The sequence below is a fragment of the Patella vulgata genome, chromosome 4 (assembly GCF_932274485.2).
Source record: "Patella vulgata chromosome 4, xgPatVulg1.2, whole genome shotgun sequence".
NCBI classification, from domain to species: Eukaryota; Metazoa; Mollusca; class Gastropoda; family Patellidae; genus Patella; species Patella vulgata.
The window spans coordinates 9288342-9299982 of record NC_065882.2 but is presented as its reverse complement, the minus strand read 5'-3'; the positions used below and the strand labels follow the sequence as shown (position 1 = coordinate 9299982).

Genomic DNA, 11641 nt, shown 5'->3' with positions numbered 1-11641 from the left:
TGAATAATTAAGTGTTATTTGACAAGATTGAACGATGACATCTGAAGTACAGGGACAAGTGTAGGTGTTGAGACCACCGCCTTAGAAATATAAATCACTCTTTAGATCTGATTTAGATCTGACAAGTTCTATTTTCACTTAACATATTATATATTCAATAAATAAGGAAAATAGTCCGCAAGTGCCAAATTTGATTTTAAATGAAAATGAAATGGGGTTTAACGTTCTGCTGTTCGGCTCCGACTGGGCTAATGAAGACGGGCATACGCCATACAGTGTGTTATGAGGGGAATTTTCTCCGGACAGCGGTGCTACGGCCAAATCTTAGTCTTATATCAAATTCCAACTACCAAGAGATCTTTTACGTGCACGCAAATTTGTACAGGTGATCTCTGTTTTTCGTCCCATCCGAACGACTAGACGGCTGTCCTTGTCGGGCCCTCCGTCCTACACCACTGACAAGGTGAACCACGCCGGAAAAACCCTATACACTTTCTTGGACAACACCAGGAGCGTACCAGCGACCTCCATAGATAAAAAGGCAAAGAATGGGCTTTAACGTCTCCGCAACAAAATACTTTGGTCATTTTGGGACTAACATGTGGTTAGTCGTTTCAATACCCACGTGTGTAATGTTAGCGAGAAGTATTTTCCCCGTATCCGCCTACTCTTCTTTGTCAAATATCAAATTGTCAAGATTCATTTCACGCATACGCCAACCAGTTCACGTGTGTGCCAACCTTTTGGCCCTCCCGAATGACTAAGTATACTTGTCAACGAGACAGGCACCACTCCCGATATGTGAGAACCGGGTTTGAAAAATACCGTGGATCGTTTCGATCTTAGTACATTCTAGTTGAGATTATTAAAATCGTAATTAATTTCTTCCTCAATATTTACACATTCAGAGCAAATATCTCTCTAAATTATTAAATTAGGCCTACAGCAGCAGTGTTACATGTAAGTCTTCTGGAATGTTTGGGATGGATGGTAACAAATTTGGAAACAGTAGCCGGGTCTGAGATTTAAAAAACAAATCAAGTTGTATACCGTAGATAGACTACTACTTACTACTACTAGTCTAGTAATGTATAGGGTGGGGTATGTGCACAATTTTTTTTAGAGCTAGGCCTAAATTAAATACCCTCAAAACTGCCATATTTGGGTTTAATTAAGTCAAAAATATGCCACTGACCACCAGTTATAATGGAACAGATGAAATAACCCCAAAATATAATAAAAATATAAATAATATTTAACAAATGAAAATAAGGAAAATATTCTGTTTACGATTCCTATCCGTATCGGCTTATCCTATGTCCGACGGGAAGCTTTAGACTTAGTAGCCTATGTGTGTACGATTTTCTTAAGTGTGGCTCCTTTAATTCATTTAATGAACGTTGCTTCCATATTGTTCCTCTCGGGACAAATAAACAGTGCCAGTCACCCATTGAATGTCCGAGGTTAATCTCTTATAAATAAACACTTTATAATTAAACCACCAGTCACCGCCATCTTAAATCAAGCAAACGACGTATCGACGTAATAAAACCGGCGTACTACACAAACACGTCATCTACTACGACAAACTTAATGACGTAATATGTAAATATGGCCGATGCTACTTATGTTTTGTACACAGTATGGTGTGAAATTGGTTTTTAAAGATATAATTAGATTAGAGGGGTATAAATGGACCCGTGTTTAACTTGGTATAAAGTTTCTAGATTATAGATAAATATGTTTATTGATCATAAATAATTAGCAAAACCCTGCCCGGAAGAATTCATAAAACCGTTGGACAAGATCAAAATAGATTGAATTATAAAGTAGAAAGCGAATATCCTAAATGAAATGAAAATCCAACTGGAAAAGTTGTCTTATAATGTATCCATATGCTAGACAAAGAGACTCTAAATATCCAGCTTTAAACACAAAAAGATTTCCAAAATTTAAACTAAAAAGTCGGCTCATTGCAAATTCTTTCAATTGTTTTTTTTATGTATTGAAGTAAATTACAAACATAAAAGATCCCAAGCCGAACGTGCTTCACCCACACAAAACAACCCATTAACAAATACCCCCACCCCCATCCACCCTCCACCATCCAACACAAAATCGTCAGAAATTGAAGAACAAATACGAAAAAAAGAAAAACAATAATAAAACAGATCAAAACACCCACCTTCCATCCCATCCCATGAATAAGCAAATCTGGAGATTCCCTAATAATATCTTATTTTACTTTCATTTTTATTTTATGATTATTAAGTTGCTTCTACATAATTAAAAAATCCCTAAAATATTAAAATAAATCGTGGATTTTATGTTTCCAATGTCTTAACTTTAGAATAAAAATTACTCGTTTGGTAAAATTATTTATGCCAAGATAAAGATTTTAATTGAACGTAAACCGTAAAATTACGCGGAATAATTATTAATTACTTTCTGGTAATGTAAAAATAATTTCGAGATAGGTAGAAAGTGATCTTTACGTGGACGCCGATGTTCACACGGGTCCCTCCTTGGTCTGATTTAGATTTAGACCAGCACAGCTGGATTGAGACAAACGTTACGAAAATTTACCGATGTCCTCGCCATCATTGATGGTTATTGAAAATAACTTCTTTACACAATTTTCAAAATATAAATGAATAAAAAATCCCGTTAATGCACAAGTATTTGCATTCTTTTTATGCCCATGACATTTATCATAAAAACAATTTACACGTTTTTAAAATAAATAAATCAATAAAAATCCCTTTAACGTACACTTAAATCTTCCGTTATATTCATTAAACAGAAGAAAGCTATACTATATTCACACATATTAACAAATAATCTCAACGGAAAATTTGGGAAAACCTAAAAATGTATTAGTATAACAGAATGTGCTGAATAAATACTGTAATTTTAATATGGACAACTAAACACATATTTATTGAAGTGCACAGACTATTGATAAATTATTTTGTAATTAGTGTGTATTTCAATAAACATTTAAATAAATATAAAAATAAACGCTTTACTATAACAATTATCATAAAATACACGAGACAACTAAACACATATTTATTGCACAGACTAATGATAAATTATTTTGTAATTAGTGCGTATTTCAATAAACATTAAAATAAAATGTAGAAATATACGCTTTACTATAAAAATATCTTAAAATACACGAGACAACTAAACACATATTTATTAAAGTGCACAGACTATTGATAAATTATTTTGTAATTAGTGTGTATTTCAATAAACATTTAAATAAATATAAAAATATACGCTTTACTATAAATATTATCATAAAATACACGAGATAGTCTTTATTTAATACTATACTTTTGTATCTCGATGAAAGTTTGAATACCATTTTATGATTTTATTATTATATTTTCGTATTAAATGCGATTTCATTTTTCGTTTTAATACTTTTAAATTGTAATTTAAGTCTCGATGCAAGTTTGAATACCAATTTGTGCTCTCATAATTTTATATACATCAATTTGTGACTTCATTAATTTTCGTTTTAATACTTTCATATACTTAAGGAGTCTCGATAAAAGTTTGAAATCTATTCTCTCGTTGTTTTATATTCGTACTACACGAATTTGTAACTTCTTTTTATTTTTTTTATAAAATGCTATCCTACTTAAACGAATTTGTGAAGATAATTTTCAACGACACACGACAAATATTCAAATATGATTTTTCAACATACATATTAACAAACCCGTCTTATCACGCGTACCGTACTCTGTTTTTATAATATGACATTATTTTTCGTCAGTGTTATCAGAACTTTTGATTTAACCTAAATATGTATTAATAAAAAAATTGATATAATTTGACAACGACGCCAAAACATAACACAGTTTGGTGCCATTAACAGGTGCCCGTTTCACTGGGATCAATTACGGGTTTTCTACCGTGCGTGTGATAAGGCTGATAATGTTTACTTAATTCATTAGGTGACCCCACTCATACATCAGAACAATTTAACGTACAACAACGACATATCAGGTTACAGAATGGAATTCTCCTTCAATTGTTTTAATCGGTTGTAAGTCGTGTAGGTTTCTTCTATATAAAACTTGTCGTCCACTGATCGTCAGCTTATTCGTCCTGCCTCTTGACGTTGGTAGTAGGAGAAATTGGAGTCAACCAAGGCGCGGCTACTAGTCCCTATCTTTTCCTGACTTCTGCTGATGACTTCGTTTGTGTAAAGTTACATCTGTAATTAGCTGGTGTACTACGCGAAGTAATATTAACGGATTAATTTTATGTTTTGTTAAAGCCAAGGTAAGTGAAATTGTATTTTTGAATTAAATATTTTTTTAATTATTTATATGTTCTATATATTTTCTTTCAAATAATAATAAAAGAAATAATGTTCTTCCCTGTTGTAAATATTCTATTATATTTTATAAAGGGGGAAACATAGATACGTTTTGCTTTGATAAAGTGAAACGTATATTCTAGCAGGACTATTTTAAAAATAAATAAATTATAACCCCGAAATTCAAAACTTATATATCTTACGGTCCTTTAGCGTAATAACTTTAATGGAATCTTAAAGTATATTCTGCTTTCTCGCAAAAGCCATTCTGCAGCTATTATTAAAAGCATTTAAAAATTCACATTTGCGGATCTTAGATTAACGTTGTAAAACAAGCGTCTTCAAGTTTTATCTTCAGAAAGGAGTTAGTAAAACACGTTAATTCTTTGAACCCTTGTTAATTACTGTTGTCCTCTGAATGTATGTTTATTTGCCCTTTTTTTTCTTTCTTTATTGTTTGTTTGTTTGATATTTCTTTATTATAAGCTTATATAATATGATATATATGCACTTTGTAAATATTATTACTGTGTAGTTGCTAGTTTTATACAGTCGGAGGGACATGTTGAAAATTAGAACTCATGTACTAAATATGTTCCCTCGGAAAATAAAGTTATTATTATTATTATAATTATAACGTTAATTTACTTCATGCATATTGTATTTTATTTACCTTATTTGTATCATTCAACCGTCTTCATTAACCCAGTGTGCAGAACAGTGGACCGTTAAACCCCATTTCATTTCAAATCATATTTTGGTCAGCCTGTCACATCCTTAGTATAGGTATTGATTAGGTCTATGTTTTAATAAAATTGGTTTTAATATACTTTTACCTAAAGCAAGCACGTGACAGCAATTCAATTCCGCAAGACAATATAATATACTTTTAAGAAAATAATATCACCATTAGCTATCACATGACAGCAATTCAATTCCGACAGGGCAATATAATATGTTATAACATATACTTTAAGTACTTTAAGAAAATAATATCACCGTTAGCTGAATATCTTGATTAAATTTTTAATAATGTTACCATATAGATATCTTTATTAATTCCATGTATATTATACACGTACATTTATAGCAATTCGATGAAGGTCGCGTCATATAAAAATGTTATAATAACAGTTTTATAATAATATCACCATTATTCTATTCTCTTAACGGATTGTCTTTGGTTACAATAAAATTAGAAACCGTTTACAAAATAACTAACCATCCGATTAAAGGCATTTTACTTATCTAACATGAATTTATAATTTAATTCAGTTGGTTGTTACCAAAGTTCATTAAATATGTTAAATAGTGTGTTGATTCTATTTTAAATATTATTAAAACTATCATGAACTCAGTAATTGTGTATCCATAAAATTGTACCTTGTGTTATCATAAACTGCATATTTAATTCTATTGGTTATAACCAAACTGAAATGGATGTATTGTTGAGTCTACGTTTAATATCACTAATAAACAAATTGATTAAGTCAGTTGGTTATTTCATCAAACTTAAATGGATATATTAATTGTTGAGTCTATGATGAATTCAACTGAAATTAACACAAAATACTATATGTTGATTCTATATTTTATATAGCCGACCCTAATATAAATTCACGATTTAATTGAGTTAAATAAATGTTGATTCTATGTTAAATATATGAGAGAGAGAGAGAGAGAGAGGGGAGGGTTTAACGTCTACTCGTGACAAACTAGGTCATTTCGGGACTAACATATGGTTCAATTTTATTTCAATAATTCGCAGTTAGAGAACAGAAATATATATGAAACTAATATAAGTTGAAAATTTAATTCTGTTGGTTATAACCAAAATGTTGAGTATAACCTGTTGATAATAACCAAATTTTAATAATAAACAGATAAATAAATGAATGAAATCCCATTATATTTCATTTCATGTTATTTGTGTTCGCCCCCCCCCACCAAATATCTTTAAAGGGCGTATGGCTTTACTCTCCGGAATCTTAAATCTTAAAGTATGCGAAAATGGGTCTAAAAGCCCATTTAATATAACTTGAATATATATTCTGTTTTTTTTAAAAAAAAAGTAAATGTTGTAATTTCTAATCAAGTATTCCATTCTTCACGTTTTTATTGATATTTTGTCGTTTGTGAATCAGCCATTACTAATTACTTCCGCATTGTCTTATTGGATATGTTTTCTGTGTTTATTACAAATGGCGCCCGAAACCATAGAATACACGACCCGTGTAGTAAATATAAATATGTTCATTGTGTCTTTAATATTGGATAGTATGATCCTATATTTTCACGTTACGATAACAACATCATGGACCAATATTTAAGTTTAATTCATGTTTTTAAATTTGCATATAATGGATACTATTGATTTATAGGTCTAGCCCCCTAATTGGTTCGGGGCGGGTTGGATGGCTGAATGGTTAGCGCGTGTACGTTGCATCATAAGGTCTGTCATTGAGTCAACTGGCGTAGTTTCGATTCCTCGGTTGTACATGACCAGGAGTAGGATCGCCTGTCCAACCTCGCGGGTTTTCTCCGGGTCCTCAGGTTTCCTCCTACTGCTAAAGACCCCTACGCTCAAGCGAATTATTGAAATAATATAGAACCATATGTTAGTCTCGAATTGACCTAGTTTGTGTATAGTAGACGTTAACCCCCCTCCCCCCCTCTCTCTCTCTCTCTCTCTCTCTCCCGCTCTCTCCCCCCCTTCCCTTAATTGTTTCGTAAACTGACTTCATTTATGTAATCCATAGTTTTTCAAATGATTAATGTTAATATGATGTGATAAAGACGGAAGTATACAGTTTTTCAAAGCGATAAAATTTTAATCTGATATAATGAAGTATATAATCGATACGCGTGTATGCAATTAATTAAGAAGCAGACGGGCGGAGTGACCTAAACTGGTTTCTGTTTTAATATGTCTTTTCACAATCGTTAAGAACCTGTGGACTGAGGGGGGGGGGGTCTAGCTTTAGATCACGAGGTCTGTCATTGCGTCCTGTGGCAAACGAAATGAAATGAAATGGGGTTTAACGTCCTACTGTTCTGCTCCTATGCTGGGCTAATGAAGACGGGCATACGTCATACAGTATGCTATGAGGGAAATTTTGCCCGGACAGCGGCACTATCGCCTACTCTTATATCGAATTCCAACTGCCAAGGGATCTTTTACGTGCATTCCAATGTATACACGGGACCGCGGTTTTTCGTCTCATCCGAAGGACTAGACAGTTGTCCTTGTCAGGCCCTCCGTCCTGCAGCGACCTGTGGCGTGGTTTCGATCCCAAGTACGGGACAAGGAGCAGGGTCGCCTGCCTAACTTTCGTGGGTTTTCGCCTCTAGGTCCCCCGGTTTCTCCCAAATACTAAAGACCCCTAGATGCAAGGCAAGCAAATACTTGAAAACAAGAATAATACTTATTTTAGTCCTGAAATGACCGAATCGGTGTTGAGTTGACGTTAAACCCTATTTTAGAATAATGATTCCCTTTTATTTCCGGAATGACAACCTTTGTAGTCAGATGCTGTGTGGTACCTTTCGTTGCTGGTTTCGTTAATTTAAATGAATCTTACCGTTGGAATGGAGAATAAAACTTACAATGTCCGTTTTTTTTCAGATAAAAATATGACCGGGGTGATAGCCATCCCTATACCACACTATCCTCTACCACTGGAAACAGTCGCTCCCTCCCATCTTTCACACTGGCAGCCATTTCTCGTTCCCCCGTCTTACAATTATCCTATTTATGAGCAACGTCTGACGTCATCATACAAGATGTCTTCTTCCAATACTTCCTGTTGGAATCGAGCACCAGAGGGCGCTGTGATAGATCTGTCCATGACGAGTGGAGTATTACAATCACGAATGCAAAGACCACGCAGTAAGTAAAACGAGAAATGTGTTGAATTTATGTTAAACACACATTATACAAGAGCTCAATCTGCCTATTGCAGGTGTATCTTTAGACCTGAAATGTTTTATAAATTATTAATTAGATATTAATGAACTTATCCAGGCCATAATCAAATCTCGATGGCATCGGATTTCTCCGATATTAAATAGATAAGAACAGTTAAGCCATATTTTGATTTAACCTGAAAATGGAGGAGCGAAACTTAACTTCGAACAACCAATACGGTGGTTGAAATTATTGTCAAACCTTCAAAGGCTAATATCTTCACTCGCAATAGAGTAATTTGAATGAAATTTTCGAATTTTTCATTTTACATTATCTTTTTTCGAACTATTATAGCAAGAATGGCTAGTTCTTTATCTAAATCTTACATAATGTTTGTTTAAGCAGTCGACATTTCTGAGATATATCTGACTGTGATCAAGATTTGACAGTTGTTGATTTAATTAGATTTGTTTGATGTGTTGAGTTGTGAAGTGTGAACAATATTTGCCCCATTGTTTAATACATTTAGTTAACTGTCCGAAGTTTTAGGGAAGTTCCCAGATCAAAGAGACACACTGTCATGTTACGTTGTTTCAAGTCGTAGTTGTCGGGTTGGGTGGCCGAATGGTTAGCGCGTGTGAGCTGTATCATAAGGCCTGTCATTGAGTCAACTGGCGTGGTTTCGATTCTCCGGTTGTAAGGGCGAATGGTTAGCGCGTGTGCGTTGTGTCATAAGGTCTGTCCTGTCATTGAGTCAACTGGCGTGGTTTCGATTCCCCGGTTGTATGTGACAAGGAGTAGAGTCGCTTGTTCAACCTCGTGGGTTTTATCTGGGTTCTCCGGTTTCCTCCCACTGCTAAAGACCCCAACGCGCAAGCGAATTATTGAAATAAAATTGAGCCATATGTTAGTCCCGAAATGACCTAGTTTGTGTCGAGTGGACGTTAAACTCCATGTCTCTCTCTGTCTTGAAGTCGTAGATGGATTTCACTCAGTTTGTTGAAAGAACTGATGTTATTTTCTTTTTTTAGGCAACAAAAATTCACAGACACCAAATAAAAGATTTGACTTTGCTCATCTTGCCCAGTCTATTTTAGAAGATACAGACACGATGACGTCAGAGAAGCACAAGTCACATGATGCTAAAATAATTAGTCACTTGTTAACAAATTTACCACTCAGGTGCGATTAGTTTTACAAAATAACAACTTTTTTTTCGGTAAACTTGATTAATGTAATAATAAACTGTCTTTCACTATATTCTTGCCAACTCAAATCTAGACATCAGAATCAGCTCTCAGATGTTCACTCCTTGTCAGTGATGCAGGACGGAGGGCTTGCCAAGGACAGCTGTCTAGTCGTTCGGATGGGACGAAAAACAGAGGGCCCGTGTACACATTGCTGTGCACGTGACGTAAAAGATCCCTTGACAGTTGGAATTCGATATAAGAGTAGTCCGTAGTGCCGCTGTCCGGGCAAAAGTTTCCTCATAGCACACTGTATGGTCTATGTCCGTCTTCATTAGCCCAGTTCGGAGCAGTAGGACGCTAAACCCCATTTCATTTTATTTCATTTCCCAGGCTTTAGCCATGCCAAACCTATAGGTAAAGCCGGTGCACAGATTTACCGCATTGTTAGAGATCAGGTATTGTTATAAAATAAATTGTTGCACGTGGGTATTTCAGATCTATATTTATTTCAATTTACAGTATTCCACCAGGGTATAGTCACCGTTATCCAGTCTTTACTGACCCGTGTCAAGTTCCGGTGTTAAAGAAGAACAGAAGAAGTGGTCCAAGGTAAGGAACTTCATTTCCAGAAAAATATCAATCCAATGGGAGCTGATGTGGCCCACCAATGAGTAAGATGCTGGCTTGTTTATCAGAAGGTCTCGGCCTCGGGTTCGCCCCCCCCCTCTCGGCCCCGACGCAGTGTTGGCAGATAAGTTCCTCAGTATTTTTCTCTCGGATTTTCAGTACGGAAGGTCGAGCAAGAGCAGTGTCTAGTCGTTCTGATGGGGCCAAAAACTTCGGCGTGCACGTAAAAGAACCCTTGAATTTGATATAAGAGAAGGCCGTAGCGCCCGTGCCCGGGCTGTTTTGCACATTCCCGCAGTTAGTGAAGAAAAGTAGGACGTTAAACCCTATTTCATTTTATTTCAGCACCCGTGATCTCTATATGATCGTGGTATAGCATTTCTTGTATCTATCGGCTACAAACCAGATTCTTTCAGATTAGGATTGATGAACGAGACAACATTATCAGTCTCGCTGTCCAGTCCGAAAGTTGAAAGTCTTGTTACAGCGCCGTTGACTGGCAACTATTTTCATCCATGCGCCTTTCCTCGGGTTAAAAACCGATAACAACCTTGCACTGGGCACCAACGAACGGCCATGACAGCGGTCATCCAAGTGCAGAAGCGAAAATGAACATCGATAATAAATGTCCAAATATTGATTCGAGAGAACAGGAATATAGTTTGAAATTTACATGTACGAGATGAAGGAGGCGCTACTTAATAACTAATTTCCTGTTATTTCAGATTTAAGAAAGAGTTCATTTGTAAATTCTGTGGTCGCCATTTTACCAAGTCGTATAATTTATTAATACACGAAAGAACTCACACGGACGAGAGACCATATTCCTGTGATATCTGTAACAAGGCGTTTAGAAGACAAGATCACCTTCGAGATCACAAGTAAGTTAATAACGTCTCCCTGGGGCATATTTCACGAAATTTTAACTAAGATAAAATCCAAATTTTAGTAATTTGATTGGATAATATTAGACTGATTGTAGCGCTTAGCCAATCAAAATTGAAGTATCTACTAAAATTTAAATTTTATCTTTAGTTAAGATTTCGAGAAACAGGGCCCATATCTATTTTTCAACTTAGATTAAAGGGCTATATATGCCTATAATCAACGCTTTATTTTGAAATGGCGATCTTGTGTCAATCCATTCAAAATCACAACCATCCGATGGCCTAGAGTTCTTTTTTTCTAACAATATTTATTCAATATTTACACATTATAAAGATACAACCCCATAATTAAACATTATATCTTTATAATATGTAAATATTGTTAGAAAAATAAACCCTCTAGACCATCGGATGGTCGTGATTTTAAATGGATTGACACACGATCACCATTTAAAAATTTAACCTAAAATGACAATCGAAACTACGCTATTGTTGTCAAAATTTCAAACATTCATAACTTCGCTCACAATAACGTAATTTGACTGACATATTCAATTTTTATTATCTTACTGTTATATCTAAATATTACATAATGCATCTTTAAGGGTTATAAAATTTGCGCATCCTATACAATTACACTGCGATGGAAGCGGACGTTAAATCCAGCTATTTCACACACACATTTACAGAA

The 11641-nt window shown here is 34.8% G+C and overlaps 1 long non-coding RNA gene across 1 annotated transcript; it reads left to right on the top strand.

Moving 5' to 3' along the window:
• Positions 1 to 4078: 4078 nt before the first annotated feature.
• On the top strand, positions 4079 to 9414 carry LOC126819154 (uncharacterized). The gene is made up of 3 exons (XR_007679528.2): positions 4079 to 4302; positions 7965 to 8228; positions 9278 to 9414. It is a non-coding gene; the product is annotated as an uncharacterized LOC126819154 (long non-coding RNA).
• Positions 9415 to 11641: the final 2227 nt, after the last annotated feature.